The sequence below is a fragment of the Pipistrellus hanaki genome (assembly GCF_964339955.1).
Source record: "Pipistrellus hanaki genome assembly, chromosome: 4".
Classification (NCBI taxonomy): Eukaryota; Metazoa; Chordata; class Mammalia; order Chiroptera; family Vespertilionidae; genus Pipistrellus; species Pipistrellus hanaki.
Genome location: NC_140506.1, coordinates 14,028,375 through 14,047,702, shown reverse-complemented (window position 1 = coordinate 14,047,702; position 19,328 = coordinate 14,028,375).

Genomic DNA, 19,328 nt, shown 5'->3' with positions numbered 1-19,328 from the left:
AGTTAAAAAACAAAACAAAAAAATAGAAGAGGGGAAGAAAAGGAAATATCTGTGTGCCTTTTAGCTTATCTACAGAGGACAACTTTTCCTGGTTCTGATTTTCTATCCATAAACTCTCCCCCTCCCCCAATAGTCCTCACATTACTAGACTGTAAGAACAAAGTAGTTGCTGGAATTATTGAATCAGGATTTTAGTAGACCTGTGCTACTGAAAAATTTCTCTGGGCTTAGAAGTGCTCTTTTGTCTCTCTGTGGAAGCAAACATGGCACGTCAATGGGATTTTAATGTGAATATTGATCTGTGATGGCCACATTTTTTTTTTATCCTCACCTGAGGCTATATTTTTCTATTGAATTTTAGAGAGAAAGAGAGAGGAAGAGTGGGGGCGGGGGAGAACGGAGAGAAAGAGAGGAGAGAGAAATGTCAATCAGTTGCCTCCCCTAAGCATCCTGACCAGGGATCAAACCCACAATCTAGGTGTCTAGGTATGTGTCCTGACTGGGAACTGAAACCACAACCTTTGGTATATGTTATGATGCTCCAACCAACTGAGCCACTCAGCCAGGGGTGTGATGTCCACATTTCAAGATCTCTATTCCAGACCCAGGATAATGTCTTATATCCTCCTACCAGTCTGCATGTTTAACACATGCAGGGGTTTAAAGCAATTTCATTTCTTTCTTTAAAAAAAAATATATTTTATTGATTATTTACAGAGGGAAAGGGAGAGGGAGAGAGGGTTAGAAACATCAATGAGAGAGAAACATCAGCTGCCTCCTGCATACCCCCTACTGTAGATGTGACTGCAACCAAGGTACATGCCCTTGACCTAAATTAAACCGGTGACCCTTGAGTCTGCAGGCCGATGCTCTATCCACTGAGCCAAACTGGTCAGGGCTTAAAGCAATTTCAAAAGATGAACAGAAGATGATAATTGGTAGAGTTGAGCTACAAATGGTATCGCCAACTATGGTACTTAAAAACCTAGTGAAGCCTGGCCAAGATGGGTTAGTGGTTGAGCATTGACCATGAACCAGGAGGTCACAGTTTGATTCGCAGTCAGAGCAATGCCTGTGTTGTAGGTTTGAACCACAGTGTGGGGGTGTGCAGGAGGTAGCCAATCAATGATTCTCTCTCATCACTAATCTTTTGATCTCTCCGCCCCTCTTCCTTCCTCTCTGAAATCAATAAAAATATATTAAGAACAATCGAATGAAGAAGCACATTTGAGCTGAACAGGAAACAATCTTCTCTTTGATACCTCCTCCCCTTTTTAGCATTACCTTACCCCAGAGAGTTCATAGAAGTGAGTTGTTGATCAGACTGACATGCTTTAGATACCTCCAGAAGTTCACTAGGGATATAGTTGATACCTGTAAGTGTGGTCGGTTGCTTTTCTGTTTCCTGTGCTCAGCTTCTATATAATTTCATATCTTTAAACCAAATTGTGGCCAATTATGGCTTGACCCCACTTAAGAGAATATTGGAGGCTTTAGGTTTTATTTCTCTGTGGGAGAATATAATAGTGTATTAGTTTACTAAGGCTGCCATAACAGAGTGCACAGAGTGGGTTAATTGAATAACAGAAAAATTATTTTCTCATAGTTCTGGATGTCAGAAGTACAAGAACAAGGTGTCAATAGGTGTTTTTTTATTTTTTGTTTGTTTGCTTGTTTTTTAATCTGAGGCATTTCTCCTTAACTTGTAGATGGCCATTTTCTCCCTGTGTCTTTACTGGCATTCCTTATGGTCCAAATTTTCTCTTCGGATAAGGACAGCAGTCATATTGGATTAGTGCCCACTCTAATGAAGTTATTTTAATGTAATCACTTCTGTAAAGACCCTATCACCATTTATATATAGTTACCTTCTGAGTCCCTGAGGGTTAGGACTCAGAGGAAGGGCATATCTAAAATCAACTCTTGCCGAAACCAGTTTGGCTCAGTGGATAGAGCCTTGGCCTGCAGACTGAAAGGTCCCAGGTTTGATTCTGGTCAAGGGCATGTACCTTGGTTGCCGGCACATCCCCATTAGTGGGTGTGCAAGAGGCAGCTGATTGATGATTCTTTCTCATTGATGTTTCTAACTCTCTATCACTCTCTCTTCCTCTTTGTAGAAAATCAATAAAATATATATTAAAAAAATAAAAAAATAAAATCAACTCTTGCTAGCTTCATGATTTTCAAGAAATAACTTGTATGAAAGACTGCACATTTCTCAGGATACTGGAGGGATCAGCTAAGAGTCCTTCATTTTCAGCGCCATTGGAATTGAGTGACAGCGCTTGTGTATATGGACCTGAGCTTTGGAGCTTGAGTCAAGAATTGTTTACTCTTAGCTGAAGCTGCTATGATTTACTATTATTTGGAATAAAAATCATGCCTACTGCAAAAAGATTGGAGATAGTATATAACTTTAAACATATTGAAAAACTAGAAGAAAAATTATACTAGTATGAAACTTCAAAAACAAATTGATGTTATCAGTTACCTGGAAAGAGCTGAAGTTTATATTTTGATGCTTAATTATTTTCTGGATTGTTTTTGGAAACAAAGGAAAGAAGAGAAATGTACTGAGAAATGTCATCCCCATAGACTGTTAAAAGAAAGCAGACAAGCTTGCCTGGAGAGTAAAATTTTCCCTGGAACTAAACCCAAGGAAAAATTTATTACATGAGGCATTTCACAGAAACTTGAGTGAATTAAGAGTGTCAGATGTTGAACAGGGATAGTGGATCATAGACAATGTCTTCAAATATGTTTAATGTAATCAATTATTTATAACAAAAATTCCTAGAGCACTGTAATGTTATAAAGGAGAACATTTGGCATAATTAATATCTTTTGGGAAATAAAATCTTCATTAAACTCCTTTCTCCTTGTGATATTTGGAGTGACTAATAGTGAGAGAAAGAAATGTTGAGATACTGAATAAGCTACATGAAGTGCATTAATGTCTTTGGATGTGCAATGGAATGTTTAGAAATGACCTGGGTTTAGGAGCTGGCAAAATTGAAATGGCTTTTCAAAAGAAAATGCAGAAATTTATCTTTTTTTTTAATCCCCACCTGAAGATGTTTTTTCATTGATTTTTTAGAGAGAATGGAAGAAAGAGGGAAAGACAGAAAAATTGATGAGAGAAACATCTGTTGGTTGCCTCCTGAATGTCACCTGACTAGGGCCCTGGCTGAGAAGGAGCTTGCATCCAAGGTACATGGAATCAAACTCTTAGGTTGCAGGCTGATGCTCTATCCATGGAGCCAAACTGACTAGGAGTTTTTTGCACTTTGTTTATTTTATTTTCCTCCTCCTTTGTCTTCTCCTCCTCGTGTACTTCTACCTCCTTTTCTACCTCCTTCTTCACCTCTACCTTCTCCTCCTACACCTCTTCCACTTTCTCTCCTCTTCCTTCTTTCTTCTCTTAGCACCTGAGAGATGAACCAGAAGAGTTGATCAACATGACTGAATAACAAAGAGCTGAGTGGCTATAAAAAAATGGGATTCTATGTTTTTGATATAGCCAGCCTCCAAGATGGCCTCCCAATGAACCTGGACTCATGGCTTTTGTAGTTTCCTTCCACATTGTATCAGGGTCAGTCTGTGTGACTAATAGGATACAGCAGAAGCGATAGCATGTCATTTCAAGGCAAAGTCATTAAAGACACATGGCTTCCTGCTTGTTATCTCTTATCCTGTTTCTTGGATCACTCACTCTGGGGAAACCAGCTGCCATGTCATGAGCAGCCCCATGGAGAGGCCCATGTGGTAGGGCTTCCTGCCAGTCATCATGGAATGAAGTTGAAAGTGAGTTCCCTAGCTGGTCAGGCCTTCAGATGACTATAGCTTGGGCTGATATCTGACTGCAGACCTTGAGCCAGAACTACTCCACTGCTCCCAGGTTCTCTGAGATAAGGAGCTTGTGATACAGTTCTATGACCCGTAGAAACTGTGGGATAATGTTTATTGCATATATATATATATATATATATATATATATATATATATATATAATTTCTTACAAAGAGGAAGAGAGAAGGATAGAGAGTTAGAAACAAGAATGAGAGAGAATCATTGATCAGCTGCCTCTTGCACACCCCCTACTGGGTATGTGCCTGCAACCAAGGTACGTGCCCTTGACCGGAATCAAACCTGGGATCTTTCAGTCCACAGGCCAATGCTCTATCCACTGAGCCAAACCGGTTTCGGCTGTTTATTGCTTTAAGTTGCCAATTTTTTAGGTGATTTGTAACTATTCAATTGCAAATTGTTTACAGTGTAACTACATTGTTTCTCTGCTGTCAAAATTTCATCTCCTCAGAGAAGCTTTCCCTAATGGTTCTATCTAAAGGAGGACCTCCACCTTCTTAGGTATTCACTTTCCCCTTAATCTACTTCAGTTTTCCCCACAGTCCTTATCACTACACTAGTGGCCTGGTGCACAAAATTTGTCCCTCAGCCCAGCCTGCACCCTCTCCTATCTGGGACCCTTCAGGGATGACCCCTGCGGGATCAGGCCTAAACCGGCAGTGGGACATTCCTCTCACAATCTGGGACCACTGGCTCCTAACCACTCATCTGCTTGCCTGCCTGATTTTCCTTAACTGCTTCTGCCTGTCAGCCTGATCACCTCCTAACTGCTCCTCTGCCGCCTGATCAACACTTAACTGCTCCCCTGTTGGCCATAACTGCCCTCCCCTGATGTGACCTGCCTTCTTTGCTGGAACCTGCCTCCTCCACACGAGGTGGCAGAGACGCCAGGACCAGCCTCCACCATGCCACACAGAGCCACAGGACCCCCAGGCCTCACTGCACAGGGTGGGTGCCAGGCCCCACCTCCACTGTGTGTGGCCATCTTGTGGCAGCCATCTTTGTGGCGGCCATCTTGTGACAACATCATATGCGAGGGCCACCAAGGCTTTTATTAGTATAGATGATTGTATATAACAGTCCTTTCTCCCTTTTTGCACATAACTCCATATACCCAGATATGTCACTTAAAAAAAAAAAAGATGCATTTCATTGTGAAATAGCAATGTTCGAGCTATATGACCAAGTGTCACTTTGATGTCATTAGAATACTTCACATCTTCAGTGCTTTCATTGTGTCTTTCCACAGTCAGAGTTAACTGCTTTGTCAAAAAGAAAACACTAAGTGGCAACACATACAAAAATTTAGTTGTATTCTTTGGAAATTGTTTCCTTAGAGTGCTGGCTACTTCTGATTATCAATGGTATTCATCCTGCTATATTTTTCCAGAAAAATAAATCTGGCTAGGGAATTTTAAAAATCAGTACAAAAGACACATTTTGCTACTACCACATTGGAGAAAATATTGTGTTTGGCAAAGGAGGGACTTTTGGATGCCATCAATAAATACCATCATCTTTGGTCCCAGTAACCAGAACTGAGAAGAAAATCTAGGCCATGAAGTCCTGTCTGCATCCTAATTCAGATGGGTTATTTATCCCCTTGGCTTTCTCCTATAGCATTTCTATTTTATTGGCTGAGTCAAACATCTTTTTTGACTTTATTCCAATATCAGTAGAATATCTCTATTCTTTTACTCTTTTTAGTTGGCCAGACTGGCAGGATTTAAAGTGATTTCGATAAAAAACAAGGGCAGATACAACACTCAATATTTTTGATAGATTTGGCTCCATTGGTGTTTTGTCCTGTGCCTCTAAGCTATAATGTGTCTCATAAAGCTAAATAAAATACTAAACAAGTGAAAATTTCAAGAACGCCAAAAACTTTAATAAGATGGCATCGATGCTGGGAACTCCTTGACCAAATGTATGTAATTGTCTGTCTATCTATCTATCTATCTATCTATCTATCTCTATTTATCTATCTATCATTTATCTTTATGTTTAACCCAGATCACCATATAAAATATGAACAATGACATATCTTCTAATATAGAAATAAAGCGATTCTTCCAAAAATAAACAGAAAAACAGTAGCAGAACCAGGAAGCAAATTCTGGAGTGTTAAATCCTCATCTAACAATTACTTAACTTGATCAGATCTGACTATGTTATGAAAAGTTAAAAGCAATGCTTTCTCTTTGTATTTACAACATTGTAGGAGTGGTTAATGCATTTGTGTTTGGGGTCTATAGGGTGGGGTTTTCTCTTAGTACTAGGACTCCATTGAAATTCTACTACCCTGGACTTCTAATGTCAAGAGGAAGGCTGCTATCGACACTGATATTATTTTAGAAAGCCCATTGAAGACATCTCAAATATAGTTCAAGATAAATTCAGGGACAGTTGGAAACTTAATAAAAAGGATGAGACTGAATGACCAGCATTTGGGTTGAGTCTTTTGGCAGTACTCTCTGCTTTGAGATGGAGACATTTCAGGAAGGTTGTAAAAGGGCCTGTAAGTTCTACTCTTTATTCTGATTCTGCAAAGTCAGAAGGATGGTGGCTAAAAGTGGCTTTCTTGGGGTGTTCAAATGTATGTTAATGAATCTTACTGGAGTTAGCTGCTTAATGCTAACTTCAATCACACTCAAATATAAGTCTATCTATCTATCTATCTATCTATCTATCTATCTATCTATCTATCTATCTATCCTGGAAGTCAGTGCCTATTCCTTAATTGGGGTCTAAATATCTAGGCTAGTCCTGACCACCATTTCATAATCCCATGTCCTGCCCTTCCTTCAAACCCCCCACCTGGGCCCATAGCGCCTCCTAGTGATCACACCTTGCTCTAGCACCCAGACCTACATCTGGGTCTCAGACCTACATCCAGGTTCCAGACTTTCAAGGCAGGACCTAGAAGGTCAACCTGGGGCCAAGGCCACTGACCGGGAAAACAAAGTTGTACCAGGGGACTAGATCTCTAAGCCTAACCCCAACAACCATTCCATAACCCAGATGTTCAGGTGAGTTACCAGACTGCCCCCTGGCATCAGACTTCCTCAGGGCCCGAACTGCCCTCACAGGACCCAGACCTCCACCTGGGGCTCATACCTATATCCAGGAGCCAGATTACCATGGCAGGGCTGAGAAGATTATCCCCAGTCCCAGGACTCAAACACAGAATCCAGACTTACAACAGGGGTGTACTTCTCAAATTGTAACCCAGACCACCATTTCCATAACCCAGATGTCCAGGTGAGGTACCAGACCGCCCTAGGGACCCAGATGTACCTCCCTGGCCCCAAGGCTCACCGAGGTCCCAGACCTCCATCCGCGGCTCAGACCTACGTCCTGGTCCTACACCATTATTGCCAACACCAGAAGGCTATTTCCAGAAATCATACTGGAAGGCAGTGCCTATTCCTTAATTGGAGTCTACACATCCAGGCTAGTCCTGACCACCATTTCATCATATTGAGGTCCTGCCCTTGCTCAGACCTCCCACCTGGGCTCAGAGACACACCCTGTGTCAAATCCTGCTGTAGAACCCATAAATACATCCGGGTCTCAGGCCTTCATGGCGAGGCTCAGAAGGCCAAAAAACCTGGAACACAGAGTTGTATCAGGGGACTAGATCTCTATGCCTAACCCCAACAACCATTCAATAACCCAATGTTCAGGTGAGGTACCAGACTGCGCCCTGGTACTTCCCTTCGGCCCAAAATACCCTCACAGGACCCAGACCTCCACCTGGGGCTCACACCTAAAATCCATTATCCAGACTATCATTTCGGGGAAGAGAAGATTATCCCGGAGCCCTGGCCTCAAATACAGAATCCAGACTTATATCAGGGGTGTACTTCTCAATTTGTAACCCAGTCCACCATTTCCATAACCCAGATGTCCAGGTGAGGTACCAGACCGCCCTAGGGACCCAGATGTACCTCCCTGGCCTCAAGGCTCTCCGAGGTCCCAGACCTACCTCCGTGGCTCAGACCTACCCCCTGGTCCTACACCATTATTGCAAACACCAGAAGGCCATTTTGGGAATCATACTGGAAGCCTGTATCTATTACTTAATTGGAGTCTAAATATGCAGGCTAGTCCTGGCCACCATTTCATCATCCCGAAGTCCTGCCCCTGCCCCAGACCTCCCACCTGGGCCCATAGGCCTCTTTAGTGTGCACATCTTGCTAGAGCACACAGACATACATCTAGGGCTCAGAACTACATCCGGGTCCCATACCTTCATCTCCGGGCCCGGAAGTTCAACTGGGGCCCAGGCCACTGACATGAAACACAGAGTTGTATCAAGGGACTAGATCTCTATGCCTATCCCCAACAACCATTCAATAACCCAGATGTTCAGGTGAGTTACCAGACCACCCCCTGGGCTCAGATTTCCCTACTGGCCCGAACTGCCCTCACAGGACCCAGAACTCCACCTGGGCCTCTCACCTAAAATCCGTTATCCAAACTATCATGGCATGGAAAAGATTATCCCGGGTACCTGGCCTCAAATACAGAATCCAGACTTATATCAAAGGTGTACTTCTCAATTTGTAACCCAGACCACTGTTTCCATAACCCAGATGTCCAGGTGAGGTACCAGACCGCCCTAGGGACCCAGATGCACCTCCCTGGCCCCAAGGCTCTCCGAAGTCCCAGACTTCCCTCCACGGCTCAGACCTGCCTCCTGATCCTACACCATTACTGCGAACACCAGAAGGCCATTTCGGGAATCATACTGGAAGGCGGTGCCTATTTCTTAATTGGAGTCTAAAATACAGGTTAGTCCTGACCACCTTTTCATCATATTGAGGTCCTGCCCTGTCACAGACCTCCCACCTGGGCCCATAGCACCCCCAAATGTCCACATCTTGCTCAAGCACCCAGACCTACATCCGGGGCTCAAACCTACCTCCAGGACCCAGACCTTCATGGAGGGGTCCAGAAGGTCAACCCGGGGCCCAGGCCACTGACCTGGAACACAGAGCTGTATCAGGGGACTAGATCTCTATGCCTAACCCCAACAACTATTCCATAACCCAATGTTCAGGTGAGGTAGCAGACCGCCTCTCAGGGCTCAGACTTCCCTCAGGGCCCGAACTGCCCTCATAAGATCCATACCTCCACTTGGGGCTCACACCTACATCCGAGACTCACACTATCATGGCGAGGCCCTGAAGATGATTCTGGGGCTTGGGCCTTAAACACAGAATCCAGACTTATATCAGGGGTGTACCATTACCTCCCTCCACATTTCAGACCTACCTCCTGGTCCTACACGATTATTGTAAAGAGCAGAAGGCGATTTCGGGAACTATACTGGAAGCCAGTGCCTATTCCTTAATTGGAGTCTAAACATCCAGGCTATTCCTGACTGCCATTCCATCATCCAGAGGTCCTGCCCTTGCCCCAGACCTCCCACCTGGGCAATAGCACCCCCTAGTGACCACACTTTGCTTGAGCACCCAGACCTACATCCCGGACTCAAACCTACATCCAAGCTCCCAGACCTTCCTGGCAAGGCCTAGAAAGTCAACCAAGGGCCCAGGCCACTGACCTGGAACACAGAGTTGTACCAGGGGACTACCTCTCTATGCATCACCCCAACAACCGTTCCATAACCCACATGTTCAGGTGAGGTACTAGACCTCCCCGTGGGCTCAGACTTCCCTCAGGGCTCAAACTGCCCTTACAGCAGCGTTTTTCAACCGCTGTTCCGCGGCACACTAGTGTGCTGCGAGATGTTGCCTGGTGTGCCGTAGGTGCAGACAAGACAAGAATTTTATAATTTTTCACTATTTTGTTTACTTAATATTTCATAATAAAGTAATTATAAAATACTTTCTTTGTGTTTATTTGATTCCTATTCAAGAGAATTACTTTATATATAGTCAATATAGGCACAGAGTTAAATTTTTTAACATTTTCTAATGGTGGTGTGCCTCGTGATTTTTTTCATGAAACAAGTGTGCCTTTGCCCAAAAAAGGTTGAAAAACACTGCCTTACAGGACCCAGATCTCCACCTGGGGCTCACACCTAAAATCCATTATATAAATTATCTTGGTGGGGCCCTGAAGATTATCCCAGAGCCCTGGCTTCAAACACAGAATCCAGACTTATATCAAGGGTGTACTTCTCTATTTGTAACCCAGACCACCATTTCCATAATCCAGATGTCCAGGTGATGCACCAGACTTCCCTAGGCGCCCAGACGTCCCTCCCTGACCCCAAGACCATCCCAAGTCCCAGACTTCCCTCCGCGGCTCAGACCTACCTCCGGGTCCTACCTCATTATTGCTAACACCAGAAGGCCATTTCCGGGAATCATACTGGAAGGTGGTGACTATTCCTTAATTGGAGTCTAAACATCCAGGCCACTCCTGACCACCATATCATCATATTGAGGTCCTGCCCCTGCCCCAGACCTCCCACCGGGCTCATAGCGCCCCCAAGTGTCCACACCTTGCTCAAGCACCCAGACCTACATCGGGGGCTCAAACCTACCTCCGGGACCCAGACCTTCAGGCAGGGCCCAGAAGGTCAACCCGGGGCCCAGGCCACTGACCTGGTACACAGAGTTGTATCAGGGGACTAGATCTCTATGCCTAACCCCAACAACCATTCCATAACCTGATGATCAGGTGAGGTAGCAGACTGCCTCTCAGGGCTCAGACTTCCCTCAGGGCCCGAACTGCCCTCACAGGACCCAGACCTCCACCTGAGGCTCAAACCTAAAATCTGTTATCCAAACTATCATGGCGTGGAAAAGAAGATTATCCCGGGTACCTGGCCTCAAACACAGAATCGAGACTTATATCAGAGGTGCACTTCTCAATTTGTAACCCAGACCACCATTTCCATAACCTAGATGTCCAGGTGAGGTACTAGACCGCCCTAGGGACCCAGATGTACCTCCCTGGCCCAAGGCTCTCTGAGTTCCCAAACCTACCTCCACAGCTCAGACCTACCCCCTGGTCCTACACCATTATTGCGAACACCAGAAGGCCATTTTGGGAATCATACCGGAAGGTGGTGCCTATTCCTTAATTGGAATCTAAAATGCAGGCTAGTCCTGACCACCTTTTCATCATATTGAGGTCCTGCCCCTGTTCCAGACCTCCCACCTGGGCCCATAGCGCCTCCAAGTGTCCACACCTTGCTCAAGCAGCCAGACCTACATCCGGGGCTCAAACCTACATCGGGGACCCAGACCTTTATGGAGGGGTCCAGAAGGTCAACCCAGGGCTCAGGCCACTGAACTAGATGGAACACAGAGCTGTATCAGGGGACTAGATCTCTATGCCTAACCCCAACAACCATTCCATAACCCAATGTTCAGGTGAGGTAGCAGACTGCCTCTCAGGGCTCAGACTTCCCTCAGGGCCTGAACTGCCTTCACAAAATCCATACCTCCACCTGGGGCTCACACCTACATCCGGGACCCACACTATCATGGCCCTGAAGATGATCCTGGGGCCTGGGCCTTAAACACAGAATCCAGACTTATATCAGGGGTGTACCATTTCCATAACCTAGATGTCCAGGTGATGTACCAGACCTCCCGAGGGGCCCAGACATCCCTCTCTGGCCCAAGGCTCTCCCAGGACCCAGACCTCTATCGGCATTTCAGACATACCTCCTGGTCCTACACCATTATTATAAAGATGAGAAGGCCATTTCCGGGAATTATACTGGAAGCCAGTGCCTATTCCTTAATTGGAGTCTAAACATGCAGGCTATTCCTGATTGCCATTGCATCATCCAGAGGTCCTGCCCTTGCCCCAGACCTCCCACCTGGGCCCATAGCACCCCCTAGTGTCCACACATTGCTTGAGCACCCAGACCTACATCCAGGACTCAAACCTACGTACATCCAAGCTCCCAGACCTTCCTGGCAAGGCCTAGAAAGTCAACCCAGGGCCCAGGCCACTGACCTGGAACACAGAGCTGTTATCAGGGGACTAGCTCTCTATGTGTCACCCCAACAACCGTCCCATAACCCACATGTTCAGGTGAGGTACTAGACCTCCCCGTGGGCTCAGACTTCCCTCAGGGCTCGAACTGCCCTCACAGGACCCAGACATCCACCTGGGGCTCACACCTAAAATCCATTATATAAACTATCTTGGTGGGGCCCTGAAGATTATCCCGGAGCCCTGGCCTCAAATACAGAATCCAGACTTACAATATATTAGGGATGTACTTCTCTATTTGTAATCCAGACCACCATTTCCATAGCCCAGATGTCCAGGTGATGTACCAGACTTCTCTAGGCGCCCAGACATCCCTCTCTGACCCCAAAGCCCTCCCAGGTCACAGACCTCCCTCCAGGGCTCAGACCTACCTTTTGGTTGCAGATCATTATGGCAAAAACCAGAAGGCCATTCCGGGAATCATACTGGAAGCCAGTGCCTATTCCTTAATTGGAGTCTAAACATGCAGGCTAGTCCTGACCAGCATTTCATGATCCCAAGGTCCTGCCCTTGTCTTAGGCCTCCTACCTGGGCCCATAGCGCCTCCTAGTGTCCACACCTTGCTCTAGCACTCAGACCTACATGGGGGCTCAGACCTACATCAGGGTCCTAGACCAGCGTTTTTCAACCGCCTGGTGTGCCGTAGGTGCAGACAAGACAAGAATTTTATAATTTTTCACTATTTTTTTTACTTAATATTTCATAATAAAGTAATTATAAAATACTTTCTTTGTGTTTATTTGATTCCTATTCAAGAGAATTACTTTATATATAGTCAATGTAGGCACAGAGTTAAATTTTTTAACATTTTCTAATGGTGGTGTGTCTCGTGATTTTTTTCATGAAACAAGTGTGCCTTTGCTCAAAAAAGGTTGAAAAACACTGTCCTAGACCTTCATGGCGGGGCCCAGAAGGTCAACCCCGGGGCTCAGGCCACTGATCTGAATCAGAGAGTTGTAACAAGTGACTGGATCTCTATGTCTAACCTCAGCAACCATTCCATTAACCCAGATGTTCAGGTGAGGTACCAGACCTCTATGAGGGCTCAGACTTCCCTCAGGGCCCGAACTGCCCTTACAGGACCCAGACCTGCACCTGGGCCTCACACCTCAAATCCATTATCCAGATGATCATGGCGGGGCCGAGAAGGTTATCCCAGGGCCCAGACCTCAAACACATAATCCAGACTTACATCAGGGTGTTACGTCTCAATTTGTAACCCACACCCCATTTCCATAACCCAAATGTCCAGGTGAGGTACCAGACCGTCCTAGGGGCCCAGACGTCCCTCCCTGACCCCAAGACCATCCCAAGTCCCAGACCTCCCTCCGCGGCTCAGACCTACTTCCGGGTCCTACCTCATTATTGCTAACACCAGAAGGCCATTTCTGGGAATCATACTGGAAGGTGGTGCCTATTCCCTAATTGGAGTCTAAACATCCAGGCTAGTCCTGACCACCATTTTATCATCCTAAGGTCCTGCCCTTGCCCCAGACCTCCCACTTGGGCCCATAGCGCCCCATAGTGTCCACACCTTGCTCGAGCGCCCAGACCTACATCCGGGGCTCAAACCTACACCCGGTCCCAGACCTTCATGGCGGGGCCCAGAAGGTCAACCCAAGGCCGAGGCCACTGACCTGGAACACAGTGTTGTGTCAGGGGACTAGATCTCTATGCCTATTTCCAACAACCATTCAATAACCCAGATGTTCAGGTGAGGTACCTAATCTCGCCCGGGGCTCAGACTTCCCTCCGGGCCCAAACTGCCCTCATAGGACCCAGACCCCCACCTGGGGCTCAAACCTACATCTGGGGCCCAGACTATCATGGTGGAGCCTAGGAGATTATCCCGGGGACTTCCATAACTAGACTGCCATAGAGACCCAGACGTCCCTCGCTGGCCCCAAGGCCCACCCAGGTCCCCGACCTCCCTCCCTCCGGGGCTCAGACCTACCTCTTGGTCCCACACCATTATTGCGAACACCAGAAGGCCATTTCCGGGAATCATACGGGGAGGCGGTGCCTATTCCTTAATTGGAGTCTAAACATGCAGGGTAGTCCTGACCACCATTTCATCATCCCATGTCCTGCCTTTTCTTTAAATCTCCCACCTGAGCCCAAAACACTCCCCAGTGACCACCTTGCTCCTGCACCCATACCTAGATCGGGGCTCAGACCTACATCTGGGTCCCAGACCTTCATGGCAGGGCCCAGAAGGTCAACCTGTGGCTCAGGCCACTGACCTGGAACACAGAGTTGTATCAGGGGACTAGATCTCTATGCCAAACCCCAACAACCATTCCATAACCCAGATGTTCACGTGAGGTACCAGACAGCCCCCTGAGCTCAGACTACCCTCTTGGCTCGAACTGCCCTCACAGGTCCCAGAGCTCCACCTGGGTCTCACACCTAAAATCCATTATCCAGACTATCATTTCGGGGAAGAGATTATCCCGGAGCCCTGGCCTCAAATACAGAATCCAGATTTATATCAGGGGTGTAATTCTCTATTTGTAACCCAGACCACCATTTCCATAACCCAGATGTCCAGGTGAGGTACTAGACTTCCCCAGGGGCCCAGACATCCCTCCCTGGCCCCAAGGCCCTCCCAGGTTCCAGACCTCCATCCGGGCTCAGACCTATCTTTTGGTCGCAGACCATTATGGAGAAAACCAGAAGGCCATTTCCAGGAATCATTCTGGAAGCTAGTGCCTATTCCTTAATTAAAATCTAAATATTCAGGCTAGTCCTGACCACTATTACATCATCCCGAAGTCCTGCCCTTGTGGAAGACCTCCCACCTGGGCCTATAGCGCCTCCTGGTGTCCACATCTTGCTGGAGCACCCAGACATACATCTGGGGCTCAGCCCTTTATGGCAGGGCCCAGAAGGCCAATGGGGGGCCCAGGCCACAAACCTCGAACACAGAGTTGTATCAGGGGACTAGCTCTCTATGCGTAACCCCAATAACCATTCCACAACCCAATATTCAGGTGAGGTACCAGATATTTTGAAATAAAATTAATAACTAGAGTTGTTCTAGGACATGATCCATATGTATTATACTCATTACAACCCTAAAGGGAAAGTATTTTTTTTCTTCTTTTTTTCACTTATATGGGACCAGCAGTTTTCCCATGGCATTGTGGGAACTGAAATGTAAAATTTCTAATTATGATACTTTCAACCAAATTTGGAACACTTCTAAAATGAAACTTATTCTTTTAAAAGTCCAGCTCTTTGTATTCGTACTCCATTCCTATACATATAGAAACAGCATAATTGGGTATTAAACACAGAATAAAATACCGACAAACCCCTTATTGCAATGAAATTCTACCAAGAATGAACATCATAAAGAACCTTGACACTTTTAAGTGTTTTTTTAAATTATTCAACCACATGCACTGAAATTCTTACCTTTAGTTTTATAACAGTTTTCAAGAGGCTTTTTCTGATAGCTACTAATCCTTTACATGAGGGGCCCTGGATTTTAACAGAAACCCACTTTACCACTGGAGATGTGCCTAAAGCATGTGGAAATTATGAGTGATCAGTAAACTCCTAAAAATAGATGATGAAGTTTGTTTATAGTTATGGGGTAATTAGACTCTGCATACAGTTTGGAGTTCACCCGCCAGGAAGAGAGTGGAATACCCCTATGGTCTTCCAGAATGAAGCTCATTATATGTCCAGAATCCCCTCCAAAATGTTCTGTGTTCCTGACAAATTAACTCACACATTCTGACAATGACACTTTCTACTGGACATTGGACTATCCACCCTTAGCAATGTTTCCTGACAAGTTCTTTGAAATCACCACAGACCTTCTCACCCCCAGGGATGCATCTCCTGAAAATGGGTACCACACAAAGGTAGCCAAACTCACAGACTGCAACTAACAAAATGAAGAAGAGAAAAACATGCAGGACCAAATCTCAATTTGTATTTCATCAGTCACCACAGAGAATTCAATGGGCAGTAGTCTACAAAGGGAGATAAATACATGAAATTTACCTCACTAAAGTCCAGAAGTAGAAACCTTAAAAAAAGTTTTAAATGTTGCATTTGCCATCACCATAAGACTTACCAAATATTTCTTAGTTTCAGCCAAAGGAGACTTTCAGTCTAATTTTCCCAAGGCCTGTTTTGGATTCCAGCTCCCCACAAAATGTAACTTTGGGTTGTAAGGCCTGCAGAGGACTTAAGCAAGGAACATAATATGTTGCATTGTTCAGAAAATCAGATAAGAAAGGTCACTTTTCTTCCTGGCCAGAACAAGCTATTGGCTGTGAAGAATTAGGCACTGGAGCCCTGAGGCCACAAGGCCAATGCATTTAGGGTGAGGGAAGTTAAAGAAACAGAAACACTCAGCACTTGAGAAAGCGAGCTTTTCTTTTTATAAACGCAAACTGAGTTGTTAGTTCACATGATTACCCTGAAGGTTATTTGGCCACATGCATTTGGGGTTAAGCACAAGTTTTAAAAGGAGGCTCTCCTATGGCTGGGTTTGTATTTCCCCTGTGCACTATTTAAAATAGAGACATTACACACAGAAGCCCGAAGGCGATGGTACCAGTGAAACAATACCAGCTTGGAAATTGAAGGTAACTGGTTTACATTATGTGAGTGAGAGGTCATTATTTAAATATTTCTGTCTCTTTTCTTTAAATTCACAGGCTCTTGGTCTCTAGACTTCCAGTGGGTCCATGGTCATTATCATTTGGCTGCTTTAAAATGATAAACGTGGTGGAGGAGAGCCAACTGGAGACTCAGAGTCCGATCAGCTAATGGAAAGCCTTTGCTGCAGGGATGTCATTTATAAAGATCAAGTGTGTCATAAATCACATGTTGGGCTGTGGTTGTAAGAACAAGAGAAATGGTCAGAATTCTGTCTCTCTGGTTCTTCTACTGAGATGAGGATCTGTTCTGCAAAATGATCTCTTCAGGGGCTTTTCTAAGCATCAGGGGAGCATTAAAAAACATTTCCCCGTGATCAGGGAGTGGAATTGAAAAATGAGGAATTGTGCAGTTGAAATCCAAAGAATTTGTGCAGTTATTCTGGAAGTATGAAAAATGTAAAATTATACAAAGTGCTGTCCCTTTATCTACATTCTATAAATGAAAAGGCCCATGACAAATTTGTTTGAAGTCTAAATGTAAACACACCCATGAAGAATACATTCATAATGGGAAACCTGGGATTTTTTTTTTTTTTTTTAGGCTTTCTTTATAGAGGGCAGCTGTATTCTTTAGTGGTTGGTAGATAGTGTGGTTAGAAGATTGGAGAAGAAGGAAGTACCAATTACTGGTTAATCTCTGTAATTAGGAACCCTCTCCCCTGTATCTATTGTGTGACTATCTGGAAATGAGCTTAATAAGCCTACTTTGACTTTGGAAGACATTTGGGTTTTTAAAAATCATAAGGATAGTTGCCTGTGACATAGGGAAAAAGGGATTAAAAGCCTTATCACACTTTCTAATGGCTTTCATCGTTTAGTTTACTGTCACTGTGAGCAGAAAATTTCACAGTCACATCCAGATAAAATTTGAGGTTTCAAAGAACCCAACCTTAATGGGTTTACAAGTAAAATCAGTTTCTTGGCAATTTTGATGGCTACCTAATCAATCTTATTTGGACTACCTACTTAAATTACTGACATAGTCTTGGTTTTCAATAAAAGGACATGGTAAGGTGGGGAACCTCAATTATTTTGACCATTCCCATCCTAAATTCATACCAATTAGAATGATACAAAAGAGCAGCCATGCTAGCTGAAGAATCCAAGGATCATTGAAGACTGGAGCTGCTGTCATCCTCCCCATAAGCTTGATTCAGGGAAAATCGTGATCACAGGTCACAGGTGTGTGGCGTGCTATTGCATATGCTATGTGGGAGAAGAGTCAAAATGCTCTGAGGCTCATAGAATTTGTCCAAGAAATGATGCTTCAGTGTTGTTTTCATAGAATGTCCTCATCCTTTAAAAAGGAGTCCCCTCGGCAGTCAGTGCTGGGTCACCACACCCATGGCCCAGCACTGACTGTAGGACTGACTTCCAGTGTTCGGTTGAGCCTTTGGTTGGTAATTATGGACCCTGGGTTTTTATATATTAGGATTTCTTCCCTATGTGAACAGGTTTGCCCACCTGGTGGTCATCTTACTGAACCCTCCTGAGTTGCTCTTTGTTCAGGTAAGTCTCAATGACAGCATCAGCATCCATTGTCCCATCTCCTTCCTGGAACAGTAAGAACCACTTGTGTATGAATAAAAAAGAAACCATTTGTTTAGCAGCACCTGGAAAACCAATTTGTTTCACAGATTTTCTGCATGAATGTTTTCACGGCAATATTTACCTAGTCTTTAAATATTCTCTCTACTGTCTATTTAGCATTTTATTAAATTAATTTGTCTCTGAACTAACCATTATTGCCAGTTATTGAACAAATGCACCACTTTTGGTGACTTCTCTGTGAAAATTTAGACATGGTAAAAGCAATGTTTTACTTTTCCCCTTAAAACACTCCATCTTTTTGGTTTCCTGTTGCATGTTCCTGGATACCAAACTTTTTGAAAACATGTTCTACTTCTGAACAATTGTAAATGTAAAGGACAAATGCATTTAATTTACTGCTAGCCTTATTCTGGGATCTTAATGAGACCGCATGATAAGTTTAAGGGCTACTTCAAGTTAATGCTCTGAACGTTAACAGTCCTATTGGTTTAAATGGGAGTCGTTAAGCAGCTGACATAGGGTGATAAGAAGGTTGAGGACAAATAGATTTAAAATTGATATCTCTTAAAACCTTTTTACTTGCTAATGATGAAATTTGCCTTTCATCTCTCAGTACTTGCTTTCTACCATATTGATCTCTCAGATCTAAGGGTTTGGCTGAACAGAGGTTTGGCATTTCTCTTTTTCCAACTGATTGATATTTTTTTCTGTTTAGATCGAGCTGCCATATTAACCTTCCAGGTGTTAATGCTCTAAGACTTTAAAAAAATTTTCTTTTTTAAAACTTATAACAACTAATGGTTAACATAATTTTGAAGATGTTTCCAATGTTTGTAACTGGTGCCTGGAGAATAACATTTAGGTGCACAATTACTTATCCATAATTCTGATCTAGAAAGATCTGAAAAAATAGAATTTTTTCCCCCCATTATGTTTGGCACAAATTAATTTGGTGATAGAACCTGACCGGAAGGGATGCAAGCTATTTAGAGTTTGCAATAATCTTATGCAGAAATATTAGCATGTTTGAATAAGGGTGCTGTGCCAGAGTCTGCCAGGGCTGTTACAAAATATGCCAGATAGCTTTGTAAAATGTAAAAAATTATGAATTCCAAAATACATCTGGCTGCAAATGTGGATTAAGGAATTAAGATGTAAATTAAACTGGAAAGGTAAAGACTTTTCACTTATTTGCTAATTTTCAGCCAAAGTCACTGAGCCAAGGGAAATGACAAAACC